Raw genomic sequence first — 26,769 nt, 5'->3', positions numbered from 1 at the left:
TCTGTAAAATGGGTCCAGCAGGAGTCGTCCAGAGAGTTGTTACAAGGATGACACGAGATCTTACGTGCCCAGAGTTCGGAGAGCTGGGCCTGACCTTACAGGTGCTGGCTAAGTGTCCACCTGTAAGTAGTATTCGCACCTACACGTTTTTTGGGGAATTGTTAATTCGGAAACTCAGTTCTCCCACCTGCAACGCAGTGGTCAGGAAGCCCGTGAGGGCTCCATGTGTGGGCTGGTCTGGGTGCCACAAGCACTCCATCATGGTGGCAGGTGCTAGCGACCCCTGGGGGCCGGACCCCTGCCCTGGACCCCGTCCTCGGACAGTTCTGGTAGAGGCTGGCTAAAGGTTAAGCAAGTGAAAGAACGGGACTCCCAGCTCAATTTGAGCTTCGGGTTAGTAGCAAATAGTTTCTCGGTATAAGTATGTCTCAAGTGTTGCCTGAAACATACTTATGCTAAAAAATGATCCAGCGTGCATCCGAAATCCACATTTAACGGACATCCTGCATCTTATATGACAATCCTACAGGCTCAGAAGGTCACTGTGGTCCAAAGCAGTGGGGGACAGAGCAGGGGTGTCCGGTGTTTCCCAGCTTGCTCTCTCCTCTGCCCTGTACCCCTGTCCCCCCACCGCTGGCCCTGCTGACGGCTTCCCACCCATCTCGCCCTGAGCTCCCCTTGGCAGTCCCGCCTTGGCTGCTGGGTGCACGTGGCCTGTCTGTACCCACGCTTCAGGGACCCGGCCCACCCGGCCTTCCCCAGTCCCTCCTGCAGTGGGCAAAGTTTCTGACCATAACCCCACATTCCCACCCTACCGCCGTTGGTTCTGAGCCCTACCGGGCCCCCCACAAACCCAAGGCCCTGACTGTGGCAGGTTTGTGGCATCTGTGTGGCTATTAAGCCACTTGTCCCTATTCTCCCCACTGTCAGAACCCCTTTCCTGGGTGAAAAAACCCCACAGTCTGTCCCAGGTTTAGTTAGGAGAAGCACCGAGAACAGCCTTCACTCCTCTCAGCACGAAGAGCCCCCCTGTTGGAGATCGTTCACTGGGGATCTTCCCCCACTTGGGGCAGCGTTTTCTTGTAGCTGCACAAATCCCTAGGGGGACGGAGTGCTCACAGTCCTGGCACATCACAGGGCTGGCGAGGAGGCTGGCAGCACTTCTGGAAGCAGGGTGGGTTTCCCTCAGTTCACATGCAGCTTGAAGCCTCAGTATTGGAGTATTGGTTACATTCGCTCAGTAGGGTTTCATTCACCGTAGTCTCAACCCACTGTGACCTCTCCATCCCGTTGCTTTTCCTGATTTGCCCCGGTTGGGGTTTTTCAATCTTAGCACATGGGAACTCCATTATTCCAGGTCTTTAGACCCAGACGCTGGAGTTCTAGACTCTTCCCTGCCTCCCACATCCGATCCATCCAGAAATCCCTTAACAACCGTGCAGAATCTAGGCAGTTCTGCCCTCGGGGGGCAGCATCGTCTCTCCCGCGCTGGTCCCCAGTCTGCACCTTGCCGTCCCCTACACAGCAGTCCCGGCGATCTTTTGAAAGATGTCACTCCTTCGCTCAAAACCCTGTCTTGTTTTCCCTTTTCACGCAGGTTAAAATCCACAAGTCCAGATCTTTGTTTCCAGGTGGTCTGGCCCCCACGGCTCCCAGCCTCTTTCCTGCCCCTCCTGCCAGCTCTGTTTCAGACACACTGGTCTCCTTGCTGGTGCCTCCCCTCCCCCCAGCCCACCCCCCTGTCTGGCTTTGCCCTTGCTGGTCCTCCTGGAGGAGGTGTTCTTTCTCCCAGGCTCCCGGACAGATGCTCAGTCCCTCTCTTCATGACATCTTTGCCAAAACAGCCCCTCGCCCAACACGACTCTTCCTTGCCTTATTTGTCCCTCTTGGCATTCATGGCCCACGGACCCACAAAGTGCATTCTGTCCACTGATTGTCTCCCTCGGGGACTCTGTTTGCCACTGCCCCATCCCAGTCGCAGAGGAATGATTTCACACTCCGAACGCTCAGCGGGTAGATACTGAGTCAGACGCACACGCCGGTGGAGACGGTGGGAGGCTGGCCGGGCGGGGGGCTCCCGAAGTGAGTGAACTGTGCCGGGTGAAACACACAGCAAGTTGTCAGGGCGGCTCCAAGGTGGAAAGGAAATCACGTGACAGTGAAACTTCCAGAAGCTTCTGCCCATGCCTCCCATGTCAGCTCGATGAGCTCACTTTGATTCTGGGCTCCTCAGATGGGCCAATTCCTCCTCTTCCTCTTTAGACAGTGAGGAAGCCACACTGTCTCTCTAGCCACAGAAACAATGAAATGTTTAGCTCCATGACCCTGGCCATCAAGGTGGCTCCCTATTCCCCGGTCACGTGGCCCCAGTGGCCCCGCCAACTGTTCCTGGAAGTTGAAGGGACACACATTCTGTCCCCTCTGCAGTTAGTAACCCGAAGTTTGCAGACCTGCCTTCCCTAATCTCATCGCTGTTGGGCGTTAGAGATGACGCAAACCATCATTTCTTCCTCATTTTTTAATTTTAAAAGTATATGACATAAAGAGAAATTTAAGACAACAGTGCTGAAAGAAAAATTGTCTGTAATCCCTCCTTTCAGTTCCCCACTAGGCCTTGTTCGCACAGAATTATAGTCAGAGGTATGACTCAGCATTGCTACAAACGTCTTGTCATATTGCCACATAGTCTCTCAATAGTAAATTTTTTTTTTTAGAGAGAGAGACGGAGAGGGAAAAAGAGAGCGTGAACAGGGGAGAGGGGCAGAGGGAGAGAGAGAGTCCTAAGCAGGCTCAACACCCAGTGCAGGGCCTGACGAAGGGTTCGATCTCACGACCCTGGGATCGCGACCTGAGCTGAAATCAAGAGTCGGATGCTCAACCGACTGAGCCGCCCAGGCGCCCCTCCCAATAACCATTTTAAATGACGGCACAAACAAAACTTCCTAATATTTTTTTTAGCTATACTGTCGCAGTGAAAAATTCTGAGTGATAGTGTTTCCTTTCTTTTGAGGCCAGGTATGTGAACTCGGTTGTGGGCTGATGTGTCGTCCCAAATACAAGCTGAAGTCCTAACTGTCAGTACCTCTGGATTCGACCGTATTTGGAATAGGGTCTTTGCAGGTGGAATCAAGCTGAGGTCATTAGATGGGTGCCAGGCCACCAGGACTGGTGTCCACGGGAGAGGAGGACAGCACAGAGCTGGGGTGCTGTCTGCAGGCACGGACCGCCGGGACCGCCAGGGACTGCCCCCCGCTGTCACAAAGTGGGAGAGGCCAGGAAGAGTCCTCCCTGGAGCCCATCAGCTCTTGTTGTTTCAGTCCTGGCTGGCGGTGCTCGGTTGCAGCAGCAGCAGGGAACGAACACAGACCCCAGTTTGGGAATTCTCTCCAGCATCCTGTCCCACATAGGCTCACATCTCGCTAATAGGTCCTGCTGAGCCTACGTGATGGTCGGCAGGCACACGAGCCGGTACAGGTCCAGCCAGCTTGGGTAGCGGGTTACGCTGGCCTTCCTCACCCCTGCCTCCCCCCCACCCGCAGTCCCCTGTGGGAGGGCGGGATCTGCAGACTTCGCCCCCTGCCGAGGCCAGCAGTATGGCCACATGTCCTCGGCTACGCAAACGGGCTCAAGGAGGCCTTCCTTTACCCCCAGCTGGGCCTGAGAACTTGCCTGCACTTACTAATGCCGGTGTCACTGCCCTCTTTGTCCCTGACATCACAGCCCCGGGAGCAAGGTGCGAGGGCAGGCTTGGCCTTGACCCGCGGGCTCTGACCCGGCGGTATTCGCACGATCGTTTCAGTGTCGGCTGATAATGCTGGGCCTGAATTAACGTCAGCGATGACAGTGTATCTTCACCCACTGGTTTGTGGCTTTGCTACGTTCCCAAGTGTAATCTGGAGGCACAAAAAGATGACCGCCTTCAGCCCCCGCCTCCCCCCTGCCCAAAGTGATCAGTTTTTCTCCCTGCACTTTTTTTTTTAATTTTTTTTAATATTTATTTATTTATTTATTTATTTATTTATTTATTTATTTATTTAGGGCTCATCATCATCAGAAGCAGGCTCCAGGCTCTGAGCCATCAGCCCAGAGCCCGACGCAGGGCTCAAACTCACGAACTGTGAGATTGTGACCTGAGCTGAAGTCTGACGCTTAACCGACTGAGCCTCCCAGGCGCCCCTGTTTATTTATTTTTGAGAGAGACAGAGACAGAATGTGAGTGGGTTAGGGGCAGAGAGAGAGGGAGACACAGAAGCAGAAGCAGGCTCCAGGCTCTGAGCTGTCAGCACAGAGCCCGACGTGGGGCTCGAACTCACAAGCTGTGAGATCATGACCTGAGCCGAAGTCGGACGCTCAACCGACTGAGCCACCCAGGCGCCCCTCCCTGCACTTTTTTTTAAAAAAACATTTATTTTGGGGAGAGTGCAAACAAGGGATGGACAGAGAGAGGGGAACAGAGGATCCAAAGCAGGCTCTGGACTGACAGCACACAGCCCGATGTGGGGCTCGAACTCACGAGCCACGAGATCATGATCTGAGTTCAAGTCGGACTGTTAACTGACTGAACCACCCAGGGGCCCCTCCCTGCACTAAATTTTGAGCAAAGCTGAAGGTACCAGCTGGGCCTTTAGAGAGATGAGATCCCCTAATGGTACTGGTTACCGCAGAGGCAGGAGGAAGGAGGCTGGGTGTTAAGGTCCTCTAGGAACCTCAGCCCTGCCTCTCCCCAGAAAAAACATTCCTGTGCCCTTGGTCCCGGATTACAGTCTCCTCTCAACCACCCGGGAAATGGCACTTAGGGACTTAGCTGTCATGTGCAAGACTGACCGACGGGGATGTAGGACAGGCAGCCTTGGTGGGGATGGGCCTTGGCTCTGGGGTGAGGGAGGGGAGAAGCTGGTGACAGCAGGAGAGCATGAGCACCAGGACGCAGTTCCTGAGGGCGAGCCGGCACCCTACGGTCAACGCTGCTTTCACAGATGAAATGAATTTCGAGGTGTCTCGTCAGCAGCTTTACAAATGAGGAAACTGAGGCAGAGTTGTATGTTATATTACACAAGGGTGAGAGCCCGAAGGGGGGGTGGGAATCCAAGTCTCCCAAATTCTCAACTCTGTGCTTTGTCCCTGTCCCATATTTGGGACAGAAAACACGTGTCTATGGGATAGGTGACAATAGATGTTACCATCGACACCGTCCCCAGTCACTGAGTGTGCCAGGCCAGCTGGAGTGGCCCGACAGCGCTTTTCCCTGGGGGTCATTCATGTGGACAGTGACTGTCCACGGGGCCACTGGTGTGGTTTCCTGAGGTGGCGGCAGGAGCCTTCCCCAAGCACTGCCTCCACAGGGGTGGGGGAGGTGGGTGTGGGTGGCCCCTGGGGAAAGGTATTTGTGGTCAGGTGCTCTGTCGGGAGAGGGCTAGCTTGCAAGCTGGAAAGAGCTGGAACCTGAGACATGGGGCAGGGTGGACTTGGAGGAAGTGAGGGACTTAGGGAGCCTTCCAGGGACTTTTGGAGAAGGGGTTGGGTCCCACACGCTGGGCCATCAGTCCAGGGAAAGGAAGGCTGAGCATCATCTTCCCATCCTCGTTCTCAAAATGGACAGATTCCTTTTTCTTTTCCTCTCCTCTCCTCTCCTCTCCTCTCCTCTCCTCTCCTCTCCTCTCCTCTCCTCTCCTCTCCTCCCCTCCCCTCCCCTCCCCTCCCCTCCCCTCCCCTCCCCTCCCCTCCTCTCTTCTTTGAGAAAGAGAGATCGTGAGCCAGGGAGAGACAGAGAGGGAGGGAGACAGAGGGTCAGAAGTGAGCTCCGTTCTGACAGCAGTCAGCCTGATGCGGGGCTTGAATTCACGAACCTCGAGATCATGACCTGAGCCATGGACGCTCAGCGGACTGAGCCACCCAGGTGCCCCCAAACGGACAGGTTCTAACCAACCGGGCTATAACTTTCTTGGCGCAAAGATTGTGTTTGCTCCTGTTTGCAGCTTCGCACAAAGGACAGTAAGTAGGCTCTGACTCATGAGCTGGCAGGTAAAAGAAAGTTCCTGAGCACCCAAGGCTTCTGCCTGCTAGGCCCCTGCAGGGAGGCCCCAGGCACCGTCTTTCCTCACCTCCCCGCTGTGGCTTGTGTTCAGTACTTCCCCCAGAACCGCCGGCCCCAAACCTCCCCTTGGCACCCAGGCCCGTTTAGTGGGATGAAAAGGCCAGTGATTCAAACGGCCAGCTTTGCCCCCCTAGAAGGGGGGGTGCCCCTTCCACCTTCCCTCAGGCCCGAGCTCCCTGGCAGGTCTCAGGAGGACTGTCCTTCCTACAGGAAGCTTTCGCGCAGGGTTTAACGAAGACAAGCCTCTTGTGCAAGTTTCCGTGCAAAAGCAGTGCAGCCTCACAGAATGGGGGGCACAGCGCAGGCCCTGCTCTGAGATCCCTGTGTCCACAGAGACCAGTCAAACTGAGCTGAATCACCCTGCAGAGTCACAAGCCAGAGACGACTTCAGGCTGCGGCTCTGCCCGCGGTGCTCCGTGTCCCCTGCTCTCCACGTGCAGCCAGATTCCTGACGGACGCAGAGAGGGGCAGCCGGTGCTCCACGGCACCCAGCGAGGCCAGGATCCCCCAGCGCTCCATGTCCCCTGAGCCCCTAGCAACAGCCAAGTGGCCCGAGGGGCAGATCTGAAGGACATTAAGGGGGGCTGACTCTTTCCTTTTGGAGTGTGGCAGGTGGACAGGAGCCCTTCCACACGTCCCGTCCTGGGGTTGGGGGGGGGGGACGTGTCAGATTTGGCCCCTGACCTCTGGTTGCTGTTTTGTTTAGGGCAAGGATGTGAAAGAGTCAGGGTGGTATTTACAGGGGAGTGTGAACCTGATACCCTTTGGCTGAAGGGCAAGAAGAGAGAGCAGCTGCCCTCCAGCAGAAGCCACACCTCCCGGCTGGCGGGGGAGGATTTCGCAGGCAGTTGCTATGTCTTTGATGTCGGCTGCCCCCTCCTTTCTTCCTGACGGCCGGCCGGACAGCCCGACAGCCGAGGTGGTTTAGAGGGAGGTGCGGGCACGCATCCATTTCCAGGAAAACAGCGGCCGGCAAAAGTCACTCCATGGAATCTGAACCAGGGGGGATCCTGACCCCTTTCAGAGGGACGCTTGCTTGGAGACCTGGGATTTGGTCCGATGCCTCATCTCCAGACTTTGGTGGACGTTTCTAGCCTCTCTAGGTGAATTCCAGCCACGGGGCAACGTAAGCCAGAGTCCCACCCTGTGTCATGCTTATTAAGTCACCATAAGCAAGAGTAGAGCGACTGGGGATTGCGTTTCTGTGAGGAGAGAGTGGAAAAGGCGATGGCCCAGATACATTTGAAGAATTAAGGAAACTGATTTAAAACAGGGACTAGGAGAGGTGCCTGGGGGGTGGTGCTCAGTTGCTCAGGCATCCAACTTCGGCTCAGGTCATGATCTCACAGTTCATGTGTTTGAGTCCCGCGTCGGGTTCTGTGCTGACAGCTCAGAGCCGAGAGCCTTCTTAAGATTCTGTGTCTCCCTCTCTCTCTGCCCCTCCCCCACATGTGCTCTGTCTCTGTCTCTCTCTCAAAAATAGATAAAACATTAAAAAATATATTAAAGAAATAGAAAAAAAAACAGGGACTAGAAAAGTCTTTGAAAATACCTTAATTTTTTAAAAACGAAAAACGTCTTTAAAATAGCTCTTCTTATTATAGGAGATTCTTATTATATTCTTACTCTTAATCTTATTATATACTTATTATGGGACATTAGGTGTTTATGGCAGAAAATCTAGAAGTGACAGAAAAGTTTCAGGGCAGAGCTAAAAATCATCCCAGCAGAAACTGGTGACTAAACCTTTGCCCAACTTTATGGCATAGTTTTCACACATAAACACCCAGACACCCAGACAGACACTTACACCTTCACACGCGATTGCGACCATCCTTCATTTTCATTTAAAATTCCATCACCTGGGTGGCTCCGTCCGTTGAGCGTCTGACTCTTGATCTCAGCTCAGGTCATGGTCCCAGGGTCACGGGTTCGAGCTCGTGTCAGGTTCTGCACTGAACGTGGGGCCTGCTTAGGATTCTCTCTCTCTCCCTTTCTCTGCCCTCCCCAGCTCTTGCGTGTGCACGATCTCTCTAAGATAAAATAATAATAATAAAACCCCAACACCAGCATTCTTACCTATGCCTTTGAAAACAGGATTTTTTTTTTTTTTTAATTTTAAATTCTATTTAGTTAACATACAATGTAGTATTGGTTTCAGGAGTAGAGCCCAGTGATTCGTCACTTAGATACGACACCCAGTGCTCATCCCAACAGGTGCCCTCCTCGATGCCCATCCCCCATTTAGCCCATCCCCCACCCTCCTCCCATCCAGCAACCCTCAAGTTGTTCTCTGTATTTAAGAGTCTCTTATGGTTTGCCTCCCTCTCTGTTTTTATCTTATTTTTCCTTCTCTTTATCTATGTTCATCTGTTTTGGAAAATAGGAATTTTTAACAGCTATCTACCATTCTTTAGGAAGCTAAACCGTTTATTTAATTAACTCCTTACAGACAATTTATACAGTTTGATTTAATGAAAATGTGCCCGTGTGTCTTTTGGAATAGACTAAGAAGTGTGCTGTCCTGTGCCTCTGTGTTCCCCACCTCTAAAGTGGGCAACACGGTCTTAGTTCTGGTGACTGGTGTGGCCTTTAATTAATATTTAGGAAAGGCCCTGCAATTCACGGGTGAAGCATTGCCACTTAAGTCAAAGGTTTTGTGTAATCGTCCGTAATTATTATAATTTGCTCATTATGGGCAATTAGCGCGTTGTAGGACAACAGAGAGGAATTAATTCGGAAGGCAATCTGCCGCTGTGTCTTGCGTGAGCTGACGACGGAGGTTCAGGGGCCCGTGATTTTCTTCCCGACTGGAGAGACAGGATCAGGCAGAAGACGTCTGTACTAATGGGCCATGGCAATTGCTGATGCTTGGGGCGCACTGAGGGCAGACTGCCACGCGGGCAGGAGGTGCGGGGAGCCTTTCATCCGTGCAAAGTGCCAGCTCTCCATTTCTCTTTACTTTCCTGATTTTAATCTCCTCCAGTATACAGATAGTTCACCAGGATTTTCATCTCAAGCCGTTCAGAGGCCAAAGGATGGCTCATGTAGAGTTTCCACAAGTTTCCTAATGGCCCCGGAGCTGTGTCACAGTCTTTGGACCCTGCAGAAGTTCTCAGACATCTTTACCCCACAAAGTGGGAGGGAGACGTAGAATGGAGCATGTGGTGACCAGTGAAGTGAGCGTACATTTGCCACAGTTTGTAGAAATGTTTAAAATTCATCTCCAGAGGGATTATGACCATATGTTTCCGACTCTCAAATCAGGACACGCGGTCTGACCGAGGACCTGCTTTCCTGATCTATGAGTACAATTATGCACAAAAGACAAGAAGATAGAATGTTTTCAGTGGACACTCACCTGGAAAATCTGGGCCATCTGGTCACCTTGCACATGGGGGCAATCTCTGTAGTCCTTTGTGGAAATTCTCAGTGCCTTAGCCAGCTTTCTGGAATGTTCTGTCTCCTGCACATTGCCTGATGGCAGTTTCAGAACTACCAAAGGACCTTCGGAGCAGTAACGATCATTTGACATGCTATCCCTAACACTGTTTTCCCTTTGGGTCTGGCTTCAGTGGCTTTACCTTAGGGGTGTGTGTATGTGTGTGTATGTGCACGCACGAGAGAGAGAGAGAGAGAGAGAGAGAGAGAGAGAGAGAGAGAGACAGACAGAGAGAGACAGAGAGAGAGACTGAGAGAGACACAGTAGGGTAGTGGGGAGGGGCTGTTTAGACCACTCTTGAGTCAACCTCTAGTTCTGAGCTGTCTGGGGGACAGATTTAAACATGAGGTGATTGGGGTGATCATACCGTTGACTGATCCAGATTTAGGCTGAGACCCACTACTACAGAAGATAAACAAGGATATACCCCACATAGACAGTTTCTATGGGCATTCGGTAATGGCTCATTCCAAGGCTAGGGTGACACCTTAGATTTATTGTCAGAGTTTGAAAAAGAAATTGGGATGGTTTCATGCCCTACAGAAGACAAGGAAGGAGGTGGATGGAGGGCCCAGCAATCCTTTTCCAACTGAGATAAGATAATAGACCTATTGTCCCCACAGTACAGGTTTCACTGGTTCTGAGCCACCCAAAGTGCTTCTGCAGAATTGGAGCTGAATGAGTTTAGCGTGGTCCTCCTCAGATCCTGAAATACTGAATTCTTTTTTTTTGTCTCATGTTTAGGCTTTGTGAATACGAGCCAGCACGTCTGCATTTATCAAAATAGCTCAAACTGAGATGTTGAGTGCCCCGTGGTTCCTTTATCTCTTGAAACAGGGGACTAATAGAACATGCAAATCTCATAGGAGTTTACTCTCCTCATTTGCTAGATCAGATGTCTCCAAAGTGGGTGCACCTAGACATTATAAGGTAACCTGCTGGAGGAGTTCGGGAAGAGAATTCTAGAACATCAATCTCCTCATAGATTCTTTTGAGTATCTTTTATCACATACACAATACAACGTACATGGGCTTTATTATAGGTAAGCACAATGATTCTGTTACTGATAAAATGTCATAGATCAGGGGTCTGCACTCTTCAAAACCAACAAATCAAAACCAACCTACCCCTGCTTTTGTGTGACCCACAAGCTGACGAAGTTTTTTTAACGGGAAAAATGGGGGGAAAAAACCCAGAGAACACTATTTTGTGACACGTGAAAATTATATGAAATTTAAATCCATAAATAAAGTTTTGTTGGAACATATTTATGCCCGTTCACTTACGTATTATCTGTGGCTGCTTTTGCACACCCCAGTGTCAGAGCTGAGTGGCTTCAAGGAGAATGAACGGCCCACAAAGCTGAAACGACTTGCTATCTTGTCCTTACGTAAAATAGTTTGCCAGCCCTCGCCCTCAGAACATTGGCTTCAGTTCCCGGGATAATATTTTTATAGGGACTTACCTTTGTGGAAAGAGAGTGTTTTGAAGCTGAATAACTTTAATTCCTTAAATAACTTTCAACATTTGTTTTGGAGGACCTCTCAGGGAATTTTGCCTGAGTCAGGTGGGAGGTAGAGGAAGGGGCAGGGAAAAGCTGAGAAAGCTTTTCAAGAAAGTGGTGAAGTCAGATTTTGAGAAGTCAAGAAGCTACACAGATTGTTGACTTGATGGCATAGCAATGTGTTCAAGGGCAAGCCATCCTTGTCCCCTTCAACTTGTCATTATCTTTGTTTGGATGTTGACGCTGGAGTCACCCAGTAGTTAGGGAGTCCTCACCCTCATCACATTAGTAATCATGCTGCATATGCTATACTTACCCAACTGCCCCTTGGAGCCCACAGCCCTTCGTGTGTGTTTATTTCTCCCCATAACATTCCTGGGGGCATTTCCATTGGATGAGATTTCTTGTGATCAGGTCACTTCCCTTTGGGCACACGAAAGAAAAACAGAAAAACCCTCGTCAATATGAAAGCACCTTTCAGCAAAGCCCAGGTGGTTGTTTGCGGGCATTTTTCAAGTCAAGGGACGAAGGCGAATGATCAGGTCTGGTTGCTGCACCGCACCTGATCCCAAAATGAAACTTTGCTTGTTTGATCAGCTGCTCTTTCTACCACAGGGCAAAAAGTTCATCTTAACAGGATCTATCTATCTATCTATCTATCTATCTATCTATCTATCTTTCTATCTATCTATCTATCATCTATCTATCTATCTATCTGTGGATGCCTGGAAAAGAGCTCTAAGGAACCCAGGACAGAGAGTGCAAATGGGTTTAGAAAACTGGTTAGTCTACAAAAATGGGATCCAGGCATCCGGAGAGAGACCAAAGGCCCTGGGGAAGGAAGCAGCTATTGGGGAGGAAAATTTTTTCTCTACCCTTCAAGATTCTTCTGGCTGATCTAAGAATTGCATTGACATGAGATAGATTAACAAGAGAAAATCAAATTTAATCACACACATATGGGGAATCCACATAAGCCTGAGGGATTCCAAAGACAGTCGGCAAAATGAGGTACATGTGTCATTTTGGACTGAGGAGAAGGGGTGGAGAGCTGGAGCTTCAAAGGGAAGGAAGGCAAACCACAGGAAGAATGGAAGGAGTGAATGTTTGGTAAATGAATCTTTGCTGGACCACCCAGAAACAACGGGACCTAGAGAGGACTTTGATCGAACAAGCCTTGCTCTGTCTGCCATACCTAGTTCACATCATACGACAGCTGTCTATGGCGATGGCTCCCTTTCTGGAACAGGCCCTCTATCTAAATTCTTTTAGGGGGCGCCTGGGTGGCGTAGTCGGTTAAGCGTCCGACTTCAGCCAGGTCACGATCTCACGGTCCGTGAGTTCGAGCCCCGCGTCAGGCTCTGGGCTGATGGCTCAGAGCCTGGAGCCTGCTTCCGATTCTGTGTCTCCCTCTCTCTCTGCCCCTCCCCCGTTCATGCTCTGTCTCTCTCTGTCCCAAAAATAAAAATAAAAACGTTGAAAAAAAAAAAAAAAAAGAAAAAAAAAATTAAATTCTTTTAGGAGGTTGGGGCGGGGGAGGGGGGGAGGCAAAAAAGGAAAACTTTGTGAGTCTTCTATTCCTTAAAAGTAATCAGCCTAAAGTAATCCACATGCCAAAGAGACACATTTTGGGGTAACAGATTTTCTTCTGATACCCAGCTTACTCCAAATGCTGGAAGGAAACGAAACTGGCAGCTAGATTCTGAGTCTGACCCTCCCTTCAGAGAGTGCATTGAAAGCCTCCGAGTACTGTGTGAGAAAGGAAACGGCTCTGACTGGGCAACCCTAACTCAGAAAGGATGGAGAGTTTTATCCCAGGAGGAGGAATGTACGTGGTGACATTCACGGACCTCTACGAGCTCAGAAACCCCATGTAACTCTGAGGAAATTTTGCCTGCTAATATTACAGAGTGACTTAAGCCCAAGGACGTACAAACTAAACTTTCCAGAAAAGCAAAAACCACAACAGTGGGCAGCGTGCTCACTTCTCCTTTGTCTGCACGTGGGTTTCTGCTGGCGAGGTTTCCATTGAAGCCAGTGCTGCCCTTCTACCAGGATCCAAGAAACACACGTCTCTGGATGTTTAGTAATGAAGTCGGAAGTTTTGGTTTTCTTACAAAACAGTCGTGGTGACCTGGTGGGGTGACACGTGGGCCAGATACGGCTGTGCCTTGGAGCGGGGCGTCTCGGGATGCTTACGTGATTGTGTACAGCAGATGCATGGAATTGAGAGCCCCAGCTCCCAGCTGCAGAGACAGAGCATGACATCGTGACCCTTTGACAAGGTAGCAAAAGGGGCTGAATATTTCTCCTTTTGCTAAAGTATTTAAAAGTATGAAATGAGGGCGCCTGGGTGGCTCATTCAGTTAAGTGTCCGACTCTTGACTTTGGCTCGGGGCATGATCTCAGGCTTCGTGAGATCTCACAGCTCTATGCTGACAGTGCAGAACCTGCTTGGGATCCTCTCTCTCCTTCTCTATCTGGCCCTCCCCTGCTTGCGCACATGCTCTCTCTCTCTCTCTTTCTCTCTCTCTCTCAGAATAAATAAGCATTAAAAAAAATAAAAGTGTGACATGATAACGTTAGAGAAGTAAAGTTGAAACTCCAAATCTACCACTCTAATATGACTCTTTCAATTTTTTTTAAATTTTGTTTTAGAGAAAAGAGAGTGCACACATGCACGTACGTGAGTGGGGGAAGGGCAGACGGAGAGAGAGAATTTTGAGCTCCGCTCAGCGTGGAGCCTGATGTGGGGCTTGGTCCCACCACCCTGGGATCATGACCTGAGCCCAAACCAAGAGTTGGACGCTCAACCGACTGAGCCGCCCAGGCGACACCCACCATAAGGGTTCTGGAGAGACTGTAGAAATCTCTGGAGCTCGAGGGGTAAGGCCATTCTCTGGACAGGAAGGACTGCAAACGGAGTGGCCTCGGCCCATCTGGGGGACAGTGAGAGCTGGACTGTGGCAGGAGCGTGGAGGGAGGTGCTGGAGTGGTGACGGAGGCTGAGTGGGGGGGCAAAGCTGGCGGGCCTCGTGCGGAATGTGCTCTCCAGAGGCTGGATCCGTCCTGGAAGTGAGGGGATAAGGGATCGGAACGAGGAGAGGACTGGGCTGTGGGTTGCCGCACAGGAGGCCACACAGGGGTGAGGGTGCTCATACAATGTGGGCCTTGAACTTAGCAGGGCGGTCCTGGCTTCGGGGCCGTGGACGGGGACGAAGGTCAGTGCCTGGTGGGGTGCCAGGAGTAAGGAGCTTGCACGTGCTGGCTTCCCATCCTAGTGTCGGCCTTGTGCCCACCGAGGGTGAGCTGCTGGGTCTGGATACTCAAAAAAGGGATTTTAACTTGGGGGGGCGTGTGGGTTACCCCCTCAGCTTGGAAGGTGGCAATCCAGGCTGTGCTATTTCATTGGCATCGTTAAAGTGCTCTCACGGCGACAGCACTTGAATATTCCCAGCATGTTATTATTCATGCAGATTAAGTCCAGGTGATTCAACAGTCTCTGCCTTTCACCCCAAACACATGATGGAAGTGAATCTGTTTTCCTCGGCGGGCCAGTGGGCTTCACAGGGGACAGACCAGGCACCTGGCACTGTGCCGTCAGACGTCGGACATCCCTCCGGCTCTGCCTGCCGCCCTGGGTGAGGCTTCTGGTCTAGGGGCTGGCATTTTCAATGGAGTCATCTGGCCTGGCCAGGTGGGGCTGAGCAAGGAGCAGAGGTGCGGGAGAATGGGGCGGGGCGGGGGGGGGGGGGGAACCTGTGTTCCGAGAGCTCAAACCTGCCCAAGCGAGTGGCTGTCCCGAGCAAAAAGTGTTTTCTGATCTCCGGATGCCAACGAGCAAGTACATAGGAGGTGGGGGCGGGGCAGAATGGGGGACAGAGGCCAAGGTCAGATCTGCTTCTTCGTGTCCACACCTCTCCTCAGGCTCTTCCCCTGCCAGGAGCAAGGTGTTTTTCACACTCACCACCCAGGTGACAACATTTTGCTCAAAGCCCGTCCACACCTCTCCCACACCTTAGCCTCCAGGACATCTACTGCCCAGACCAGGGGCTCCCAGAGTCTTTGGAAAATGAAGGTCCCGTGTGATGGCAACACATCTTAAAGATCCATAGGATTTTGGCATTTGTTGATTAAGCGAAGATTGTCAAAGAGGTGTTAGAAATTCCTAACTCTTTTAAGGAATTTGGGTTTTGTCAATCCTAAAAGCACCTACCTATTATTGAAGGACAGCCACGCGTGTTCAACTTTTAGCTAATACTTGATCGGCATCGGGATCCGTAACCCCCTTGTCACAACCATGTGGCTCACCAAGGACGTGGATTACGGAAGCTTCCCGGTGAGCACACTATGCTTGTAAATTGGACATTGGGTACGTACAGGTTTTGTCTTCCCGGGTAGTTGGTAAGGTCTGCCGGGGCACAGGGATGCTGCATGGTGGCAGGTGCCCTGTTGAGGAAGTGTGGGAAACGTAGGCATACTGTTAAGATGACACGGCAGCAGGAGCGTCTGGGTGACCCAGCTGGTGGAGCGTCTGACTTCAGCTCAGGTCTCAATCTCGTGGCTCATGGGTTCCAGCCCCTCATTGGGCTCTGTGCTGACAGCTCGGAGCCTGGAACCTGCTTTGGATTCCGTGTCTCCCTCTCTCTCTGCCCCTCCCCTGCTCGCACTCACTCACTCTCTCTCTCAAAAATAACTAAACATTAAAAAAAATAATAAAAAATAAAAAAAAAGATGACACAGCAGCAGAGACAGAAGGGCCAGATTCTGGAGGCCAGGTGTTTTGGGAAAAACACGTCTGTGATGAAAACCTACATTGTGGTCACACGAGGAGGAACAGTGATTCAAGAGGCGGACGTGGGGCAAAAATAAGGCCATCTAAAGGTATATTTCATCGAGGAAAAACAGGCAGCCCCCCGGAAATGGTTAGGGCTCAAAATCTGGTTCCGGAACACAGGGATAGAGGGAAGAACTAATTGTGGCAGAACATTCCAGAACAAGAAAAGCGGAGCCTCGCCTTGGTAAGCAGAGACTGGAGAGGCATGGGTCAGATGGCACCCGAAAATAAAAGTGACAGTGACAGAGGAAGGAAGAAAATCAAAAAAGAAGAAGAGAAAAGACTGGAGAGGGTGTTTTTATCAGGACAGTTCCACATCCAGGCCTGACAGAAGCCAGAAACAGGTTCGAACGACTTGACGTAAAAAATCCTCTTTGATGTCATGTGTCAGGAAGAGTAATGACTTCCTTAGAAAAGGCTGAACGATTGCAACCAGAGTTATTTGGCTTAAAATACCCCTTTCCAAAGGGGAGAATTATTTGGTTCATTATGAATTGGAATGAAATAATTCTTTTGTTCACATGAGTTCGGGTCTTGAGTTCTTGTATCTTGGGAACTGTGAAAGCTTTGGAAATTTAGTGGCGCGCAAAGGGCCTGCCGGCCTCAGAGCCCCCTCCACCGCCATCCAGGGCTCTGGCTTTTTCAAAGTGCAAAGCACACGGTAGAGTGGGGGAGACACCCGCCAGGAAACCGCGGACCTCGGGTTTGTCCTGGCTTTGCCTGGGGACCCTGCGCCTTGCCCCCCGCTCCCCGCAACCCCCACCAGACTCGATAGCCTCTGAAATCGTTTGCCATTTGTGCATCTATTCTGTTCTAGAATGCATCTCTGAACGATGCTGACAGCTCGTGGGTGTGGGGATCGGGCATTGTGGGCCCAGCCCCATCTGTGTCCCAGTCAGCCGTGTGACCTTGGGCAAATGGCTTAACCTCTCTGGGCCTCATTTTTCTCATCTGTGAAATGAAGTTAATAATCTTTTTTTTTTACTCTCATAGATTGTTGGGAGGGCTCAGTGCTCAGTGAATGATGCAGTCCTCGGAAGGGTGAGTCCAGGGAGGACGAGCACCAGGACTTCCTCCCAAGCTCCTTCCGTGGCGTTAGACGATTGGTCCAAAGGGACCCGTTCCAAAGCGAAATAGGTAGCAGGGAAACTGTGTGCAGAAATGTCACGGGTTCAATCACAGAAGGCAGGAAGTCCAGCTTCTGGTATAACGATTTGCCAGTGTCAGAATCCCCTGGAGGGATTGTCGAAACACGGATTTGGGTTTCTGATTCCGAGGTCTGGGTGAAGTTCAAGGGCTTACATTTCCAGCAAGCTCTCAGGTGCTGCTGGTGCTCCTGATCAGAGAAACATTTGGAGAACCACTGGATCATAGACCTATGCTAACACTGGTTTTTCCCCTCCAGACACGAGTAATGCTTAGACCCCACTTAAAGGGAGAAGAAAAAAATCATGGATCCTCTTTCATTTGTGAAACACTGAGTTAGTCTTTTTCTGTGAGACTATCTTTTAAAAAAAAAATTTTTTTTTAATGTTTATTTATTTTTGAGAGGGGGAGAGAGAGAGTGTGTGAGTAGGGAGGGGCAGAGAGAGGGAGACACAGAGTCCGAAGCAGGCTCCAGGCTTTGAGCTGTCAGCACAGAGCTGGACGCGGGGCTTGAACCCACGAACCGTGTGATCATGACCTGAGCCGAAGTTGGACACTTCACCAGCTGAGCCACCCAGGTGCCCCTTGGTTCAGGTTAAAAAATTTCTTTTCGGGGCACCTGGGTGGCTCAGTTGGTTGGACGCCCGACTTCAGCTCAGATCATGATCTCACGGTTCACAAGTTCTATCCCCACATTGGGCTTGCTGCTGTCGACACAGGGCCTGCTTTGGATTCTCTGTCCATCCCCCCTCTCTACCCTCCCCCTCTTGTGCTCTCTCTCTCTCTCTCCTAGAGATAAATAAACATCTAGGGAAAAAAAGGGAAATGTTTCCAGCCCAAAGTGAATTGTGAGTCTCTCTCTCAGACGGGATCAGTGTTCTTTATTTTCATCAGGTGTCATCTGGGTGATGGGTAGAATGATTCCCTAAAACCTGGGGGCTGGCTGGGGAGGAAACAGAGCAAGAGGCCCGTGACGCCTCTCCGGGGGGCTGGGGAGAGAATCACCGTGTTAGAATAAACCGAGTGCAGAAGCGGGAGCAGCCTGCACGCTTTAAGCAGGTCTTCGGGTCCAAATCTTGGAGCGTTTCAAGCGGCTGCCTTCTCCCTTCTGCTGGACTCTCCTTAATGAAGGGCTCCTGCAGTGGGGGGCGGCCGTCCGCCGTGCGCCCTTTCCTTTCTGACCCGATGTGCGCATCTCAGCCGCCATGTGATCTATTCTGACAGGCAATGAGACTAGTGTCCTTTCCGCCCTCGGCTCTCTCTGTATGACTGGTACAAAAACTCCGGCCAAGGACCGACTGACTTGCCCAGGGTCATAAAGCCCAGAAGCCCCAGCCAGGACTTCCGACCACGACTGCAGGCCTTTCCCATGTGGAGAATCTCGTAACTTGGGGGGCAATCTCCTTGGAAACCCAGAGCCGGAGAACGAGGTGGTTGGCATTCTGTACGAGGCACGGTCGCTGAGGAATGAGGGCCACACGGGCATGTGACAGACATGTGTCTTTTCCAGCTTGCAGGGACTCAGGGAACAATGCCTGATGCCTAAACATGGACTTAGTCGAACTTGGTGTTCCTACATCCCACCTCCACCATCCCCCAAGCCACCCCCTTCGGAAATTTTAGAGTGCGGTGTTATACTCGAATACGTGGAAAAGGCTCTTAAGTCACCCACAGACGACGCACACCAAGTATTCTTTAGCTGTGAGAGGAGATGGGGCGTTGCCAAAGTGGAAGGTTCTCAGCTATTTGCCTCGGCATCCTGGGAAGAATGAAATGTTTGCCCCGGAAGAAGTGGCCGAGGGAGGGGGCCCCAAGCCCCCTTCTCTAGCCTTCCTGATGACGGAAGACTTGTCTCAGCCAGGTGCCGGGACGCTGTTTTGATGCCTGTCCGGATGGTCTTCTCCAGCTGCTTGCTTTGGGGAGAGGCGTGGCCGAGCCAATGGGTACGGGGCCCTGAGACGCTGGTGTAGCAGGTTGAATCGTGTCCCCCCATTCATTTCCACCCAGAACCTCACATCGAGACCTTATTTGGGGTCACCTTTAATAGGGTCTTTGCAGATACAGTTGGTGAAGTCAGGATGAGGTCACGCTGATTAGGGCGGGCCCTACGTTGAATGACTGGTGTCTCAGAAGAATAAGAGAGGTTGCATGGACACACAGGGAAGAAGGCAGGTGAGGACAGAGGCAGACACAGGCAAGGAACGCAAGGATGGCCGGCCACCGCCAGACGCTGTCGGCACTGGGAGGGGCTGGCAGGCTCCTTCCTGGAGGCTTGGGAAGGGATCAAGGGCTGTGCTATCCTGATTCTGGCCCCCCCCCCCCCCCCCCCCGGCCTCCCTGCTGGTGGTGCTTTGTTACAGCAGCCCTAGAAAGGAATCCAGGGGGGAAGGCCGCTTTCCAGGGGCATGTGTCCGAGAGTGAGAGCGGAGAAGGAACCACGTTCCGATAAGGTGCGGAAGCGGCCAGTCCCTGCGTGCTCCCCTTATCTCCCTGATCGCTGGTTTCCTCTCTGGCTGGGCCTCCGCGGAGCAGGCAGGGGCTCAACAGGAGGCTCCAAGCTGGATATAAATCTCACGTTGTGGTGTTTCCGTTCCTCTGTGCGCACAGGAGATAAGGGAGAGGGAGGAAGTGAGAGCCCGGCTTCAGCACAGAGGAAAGTGACCGAGATGGGGCCCCGAGAAATGGGGCCCAGCGCCTTGGGTCTCCTCTGCGGACACCTGTGCTGTCACCGCTGTGTCTCTCATCACGTCCCCTCAAGCAGATGCGCTCCGAGCCGCTGTTTGCTCAGCTGAGAGATGGGCTCATGACACGAATGTGCATCCTGGCCAAGCCTGCGGGGGACACGCGAGTCCAGGCAGGCGAGAACGCTGTCACATCTGCCGAGCACCCTCACATGGGGGCTATCGGTGTCTTCTAAGTGACCCCGTGGTTTCCTTGCCAACAGATGTTGCTGTCTGCAAATTCCCAGGGCCAAGTGCCGAGCTGGGCAGTGCTGGAAGGGTCCTCTTCTCCGGAGGGGGTGGTTCTCAGGCTGGGCGAACTTGTGCCTCAGGCAGGAGGGATTCCCACCCACGCACCCCTGCATCACGCCGTCACACCCCATGCTGCGGTGACATGAATAGGGAGACAAATGCGGGTGACCCACCCCAACTGCACAAGTCATGATGACCTTTCACCGCTGCTTCTAACAAGGCTTTGAGGGCTCTTTGGAGCTTTTAGGCAATGACTCTGTGCCTGATAAGATATTATCTCCTGACAAGAAGCTTCTGAGTGATGCAGCAGAGTGAGAGAACATTTTCACCATATTAGCCCCTTAGAACATCCGAGAAACCAAAGACCAACGTCCAGCTGGAAATTTGGATTCCGCTCGCCAGACTCGGACGGCTTGCGGAAGTCTTCCTCTGGGGATTCTCCTTCTCAGGCGTTGGATACTTACCCCAAGATTGACTCCCGAAGGAAGGGACCTTCTACGTTGGATTGCAAAGAAAGGAAGTCACTTGGGGCGCCTGGGGGGCTCAGTCGGTTGAGCGTCCGACTTCGGCTCAGGTCACGATCTCACAGTCCGTGAGTTGGAGCCCCACGTCGGGCTCTGTGCCGTCGGCTCGGAGCCTGGAGCCTGCTTCCGATTCTGTGTCTCCTTCTCTCTCTGCCCCTCCCCTGCTCTGACGGGCTCTGTCTCTCTCTCCGAAATAAATAAACATTAAAAAAAAATTTTTTTTAAAAAGAGACAAAGTTTATTTATTTATTTATTTATTTTTTTCAACGTTTATTTATTTTTGGGATAGAGAGAGACAGAGCATGAACGGGGGAGGGGCAGAGAGAGAGGGAGACACAGAATCGGAAACAGGCTCCAGGCTCCGAGCCATCAGCCCAGAGCCCGACACGGGGCTCGAACTCACGGACCGCGAGATCGTGACCTGGCTGAAGTCGGACGCTTAACCGACTGCGCCACCCAGGCGCCCCAAAAAGAGACAAAGTTTAAAAAAGAAAGAAAGGAAGTCACTCAAGGTCACAGAGCTACTCAAAATCTGAGATAATAGAATGTAAATAAAAGAACTACCACTTACTGAGCGCGTACTGTGAGATGCAGCTACGTGTGAGGATCCAATGACTCCTCACCACGTCCTGTGATGGAGGTGCTTTCCCCATTTTACAGAGGAGGGAACTGAGGCAGAGAGAGGAAACCTCACCGAGGGCCAGGCAGTGAGGCAGCCCCAGCTCGGAACACGATACCTTCCTGTCTCGGGACCCGCAGCTGGGCTGCCTGGCTGTGTGGCAGAGGGACGTGGAAGGAACGCAGGGGACTGCTGTTAATGGTCTGGCAGCTGACCCGCTGAATGACTCCGGCTAAAACACTTGCCCCCCGACCCTGGGTGACTTGCCGACCTCCCAAGACTCAGTGTTTCTTCTGTAAAGTGGGTACTGATCCCTCTAGGGCTCATCTCCTGCTGTGAAGACTGTGCTGTGTGGAGCGCCCGCCAGATTATTCCCAAGGTCCTTTCATCCCCCGCTACAGACTGGAAATGTCACCTCTGTGTCCTCGCTGCCCAGTCCATAGTAACTCTGCCACCCATGTTGGTTCAGAGGAAGGTTGTCTTGAACAACATTTCAGAGATTCCTTTTTTTTTTTTTTAATTTTTAAAAATGTTTATTTATTTTTGAGAGAGAGAGAGAGACAGGCAGAGCATGAGTGGGGGAGGGGCAGAAAGAGAGAGAGGGAGACACGGAATCCGAAGCAGGCTCCAGGCTCTGAGCTGTCAGCACGGAGTCCCGTGCGGGGCTCGAACTCGTGAACCGTGAGATGGTGACCTGAGTCGAAGTCGGAAGCTTACCCGACTGAGCCCAGAGGCCCCTCAGCGATTTTTTAAGGAAACCACCCGTAGATCTTATCACCTTGCCTTAATCAGCAGGCGAGTTTTTCTCTGGATTTATTGTTTTAGTGTTTCTCCGATTTCGGTCAGCTGTGAGGATCATTAGGGTCTCGGTGTCATCATACATCTGGCCTGACTGGTCTGGGCTGGGCCACCAGATGCTGTGACCGTTCCCAGCTCAGCAGGGAACTCCTGTGTCCTGACCGCTGGGTCGGGATCAGGGGTTCCCCAGTGGAGTCTCCTTCCTGGGGACACCTCCTGCCCCTCCCCCCCCCAGCCTCCTTTCCAGCATCCAGGCACCCAGCACCTGCCTTGACCTTCCCCATCGCTCTGACCACAGACTCTATCTTCTGATGTCCTGCAGCTACTCAGCTACTTAGCCCTGCTGGTGAGTGGGGTCAGCAGGAGGCGAAGGCCCTTGAACATGACTCAGCAGCCCCAGGCTCCCCTGGGAGCAAGCAGCCTGGGTTTCAGGTCGTTACCAAATGAGGTAATTACAGGCCAGGGAAGCAATTCCTTGTGGTCTGGTTTGGGCCCCGTCTCTTCTCAGAAGGCCTCTTCCTGGTTGAGAGATTTTGGCAACCCCGAGGGCACCCTTCTCCTTTCCTTTTTGCATCCCAGTCCCATTTTTCTGGGCCTAGGAATGAACGTTGGCCCCCACCAGTGTCTATTCTGTGTCATTGAAAAAATTACCAATGGACAGGTGGAGTAGCACCAGTATATACGAAGCACACTGTGTGATGGAACCTTCTGGGTCCATGAGCTATCGAGGCGAATCAGACGTCTGTCTACCAAGACCTTTGGTAGAGTGGGGATACGCGTGCACACATATATACACAATAAAATACTGAATCTGTTCTGTTGCTGCTGTAACAGTAGACCCTGGCTTCCGTGGCTTCAAACAGGACAAATGTATTCTCTACCATTCTGGAAATCCCAAGTCCAAACAGGTCTCACTGACTTAAAATCTGGTGTCAGCTGCGTGCATTCCTTTCTAGAGAAGCTGCTTTCTTGTGTCTTCCAGCTTGTCGGACTGGTGATGTTGAATGTCTTTTCCTGTGCTTGTTGGCCATCTGTGTGTCTTCTTTGGAGAAATGTCTGTTCAAATCCTTTGTCCATTTTTGAAACTGGACTCTGATTTTAGCTGTAGCTGGAAGGCTGGCTGGCTGGGCTATACGGTCTCAATGTCCTTTAAAATATTTTCTTTTAAAATCCCCTTTGAGGAAAAACAACGTGTTCCTGTAACTGGCTGGACAACGTATGCTTCGAAGAAGATGGTTCTGCATTGTGTGTAAACGGACATCCACCGTATTTCTTCTGTCTCCACGGGGAGGTGGGGCCCTTACCTATTGCTGGTTCATTGCCTCTCAGGGACACCCAAGAGACTGGGGTCTGCTGATGCCAATCTCCTTGTTGGAAATGGAGCATAAAGGAAGATTATGTCAGGCCTGGAAAGCAAGCAGCTAACGCCAGGGTGGTGGTTATCAGCACGGCATGGCCGAGGCACAGGAGGGAGGGGGGAGGCTTTGTCATGGACCTAACTCTTGGCTTTGAGAACCATTTGTAAGAAAGCCTTCAGTCTGTTGGTTCCAACTCTTACTTCCTGAGGAGCTGCCATATTGTTTTCTACGGTGGCCGCATCACCTTATATTCCCAGCAGCAATGCACAGAAGTTCCAATTTCTCCACGTTCCGGCCAATACTTGTGATTTTCTGTTTGGTTTGGCTTTTTAACAATAGCCATCCTGATGGGTGTAAAGTTGCATTGTGTTTTTGATTTGCGTGTTCCTAGTGATTGTCGATGTTGAATATCTTTTCGTGTGCTTGTTTGCCATCAATATATCTTCTTTGGAGAAATGTCTGTTCAAGTCCTTTGTCCTTGTTTGAGACACGTGAGGGCTAATTCTTGTCAGGAAGATTTTGGAAAAATTCCGTGGTTATTTAAAGGGATTAAAACATATTTTAAAAGTGCACATTATGAGGATGCCTGGGTGGCTCAGTTGGTTAAGGGCCCAACTCTTGATTTTGGCTCAGGTCATGATCTCACAGTCATGAGATCGAGCCCCATGTTGGGTTCTATGCTGGGTGTGGAACCTGCTTGAGATTTTCTCTCTCTCTCTCTCTGTCTTTCTACACCACCCTGCCCCACCTGCTCACACATGGCTCTTTCTCTCTCTCTCTCTCTCTCTCTCTCTCTCTCTCAAAAAAAAAGTGCACATTAATGGGGCGCCTGGGTGGCGCAGTCGGTTAAGCGTCTGACTTCAGCCAGGTCACGATCTCGCGGTCTGTGAGTTCGAGCCCCGCGTCGGGCTCTGGGCTGATGGCTCGGAGCCTGGAGCCTGTTTCCGATTCTGTGTCTCCCTCTCTCTCTGCCCCTCCCCCGTTCATGCTCTGTCTCTCTCTGTCCCAAAAATAAATAAAAACGTTGAAAAAAAATTAAAAAAAAAAGTGCACATTAAGGTATGAGACCCTGCTAGTAGGCGACGCTGTGCATGTGTGAGGGCAGGAGCCACATGAGAACTCTGTTCTTTCTACTCCATTTTGCTCTAAAAAATAAAGTCTGTTAAAAATGAGGGGCCATTTAAAAAGGAGATCTCCCACCACTTCAGCACCCAAACAACAAGAATATGGAGAACGCGTCGTAAATCAAGGGGTAATATAAAACATATCTTTGGCGAGGTAGCGTGGACAGACAGGGCCTCATCTTCAAAGCTAGACTAGCATTATTGTTCAGCTTTCAGTGGGAGATAGCCATCTCTGCTAACCGAATCAACTCTGCAGTTCAGGCCCCACATGACAGTTTGTTCGTTGGCTCGTGTATGTTTGTACGCACGCACACATGCCCTCCTGCCTGTGTTGCATGCAGAACTGGGAGCCCTGAGTGCTTCAAGTCAGCCTGTACCCATTCACTGACTGTGGACTGCGGCATAGCTAAGGTGTTTGGTGTCATTTCTTGCAATGAAATTCACTCACGGGTGCCCCGGGGGGCTCAGTCGGTTGAGCGTCCAACTTCGGCTCAGGTCATGATCTCACGGTCTGTGAGTTCGAGCCCCGCGTCGGGCTCTGCGCTGACAGTGAGGAGCCCGCTTGGGATTCTCTCTCTCCCTCTCTCTGTTCCTCCCCTACTTGTGCCCGCTCTCTCAAAATAAATAAATAAACCTAAAAAATGGATTAAAACCTATTTTAAAAGTGCACATCATGCGGATGCCTGGGTGGCTTAGTTGGCCAAGCGTCCCACTTCTGATTTTGAGACGTTCGCTCCTCTTCGCCTTAATGAAAAGAGCTTCTCTGGGCGTGCTGAGCGTCCCGTCTCCCGCCACCCCGCCAACGACCGCCACTGCTCGGTCCCTGGGCCTTTCTGTATTCATGGCCGCCTGTCCAGTTCATACCCTCTGTACCTCTGGCTGCAGATCACAGCTGCCTTCCTGACGCTCTCTTGGCTTCTGGGACACCACTGTTTCTTGATCTCCTTCTTGTTTCTCTGATCATTTCTCAGGGAGGCCTGCCCTGGCCCCCGTATTGGTTAGATGACCTGCTGAAATGGGGTCCCTTAGTAAAGGGACCATTTTCCAAGCTGTGGGCAGTGTTTGGATGGGGCAGCGCCCCAGGACCAGCAGTAGGGGGGAATCTCTCACCAACTCGGCCTGAGGGGTCAAAGGGAGGGAAAAGCTGCCATGGGCAGAACCTGGAGAGAGGAAGCATGTCCACAAAGGAACCCAGTAGGGAGAGGCGGGAGCAGACGCCACAACACTCACTGTGGTCTCCTGACGTCCCCCCTCCCCCACAGGCCCAGAGGAGGCCGGCAGGCAGGGGGCCATCTATGCATCTCACCCGCCGATGTCCTGGGGCAAAGAGCAGAGTGGAAAATCGTGGAGAATGAATCTGCGGGGACAAACAGAAGGCATCCGGCCGCCTCCCTACCCGTTACGGGCTGGATCGTGTCCCTGCCAGATCCATGAGGTGAAGTCCTAACCCCCAGGACCTCAGAATGTGATCTTATGTGGACACAGGGTCTTTAAAGGGGTAACTAAGGTAAAACGAGATCACGAGGGTGGGCCCTAATTCAACCTGACTTGTGTCTTTATAAGGAGACGAGATTAAGACACAGAGGTACACAGACAGACGACCCTGCGAGGACCCGGGGAGCAGGCTGCCATCCACGAGCTAAGGAGAGGGGCCTTGGAAGAAACCAACCCCATTCACACCTCGATCTTGGACGTCCAGCCTCCAGAACCGTGAGACAAACGTCTGTGGTTTGAGCCACACGGTCTGGGTGCCTGTGATGGCAGCCGCACGCTAAGACAACACTTTCAACTGCCCCATTCCCAACGCTGTCTTCCCCTCCTTGCTTGGTTTTTCTCCTTAGTCTCTATTCCCACCTGGCAGATCCGATGTCTTATTTATCTGGTCCCTCGTCTGTCCCAAAGTGCCCTCCCTCCCGTGCCAACTCCATAAGTGTGAGATTTTTGTCTATTTGGTTCACTGCTGAGGCCCCTTGTGACCAGATCAGCACCGAATACATAGACTGTGCTCTGTGGTGGCAAGTGTTTTTTTTTTTTTTTTCCTCCAAGTTTATTTATTTCTTTTTTTGGGGGGGGGGGGAGGGAGCAAGTGGGGGGAGGGGCAGAGAGAGAGGGAGAGAGAGAATCCCAAGCAGGCTCCACACTGTCTGTGCAGAGCCCCACGTGGAGTCTGATGCGGGGCTCAAACTCATGAACGGTGAGATCATGACCTGAGCCAAAACCAAGAGTCAGATGCTTAACCGCCTGAGCCACCCAGGTGCCCCGGCAAGTGTTTGTTGAATGAAAGGAGGTTCTCCAAATCCCTCCTTTTTAGTAATCGTTGCTGGTTTCTTCTCCTCTGCTCACCTCTTGA

At 51.6% G+C, this 26,769-nt stretch overlaps 1 long non-coding RNA gene across 1 annotated transcript in view; it reads left to right on the top strand.

The window, feature by feature from the left end:
* Window positions 1-26,431, top strand: part of LOC147577623 (uncharacterized) — a 59,806-nt gene extending 33,375 nt beyond the window's left edge. Inside the window, exon 2 of the long non-coding RNA XR_015255877.1 lies at window positions 25,983-26,431. This is a non-coding gene — a long non-coding RNA (uncharacterized LOC147577623). The remainder of the gene's footprint in view (window positions 1-25,982) is intronic.
* Window positions 26,432-26,769: the final 338 nt, after the last annotated feature.

This window comes from Puma concolor, chromosome C2 (genome assembly GCF_028749965.1).
Source record: "Puma concolor isolate L17-30 chromosome C2, mPumCon1.1.hap2, whole genome shotgun sequence".
In the NCBI taxonomy this organism is placed as follows: Eukaryota; Metazoa; Chordata; class Mammalia; order Carnivora; family Felidae; genus Puma; species Puma concolor.
The sequence above is the reverse complement of the archived record's forward strand: the minus strand, read 5'-3'. Positions and strand labels throughout refer to the sequence as shown.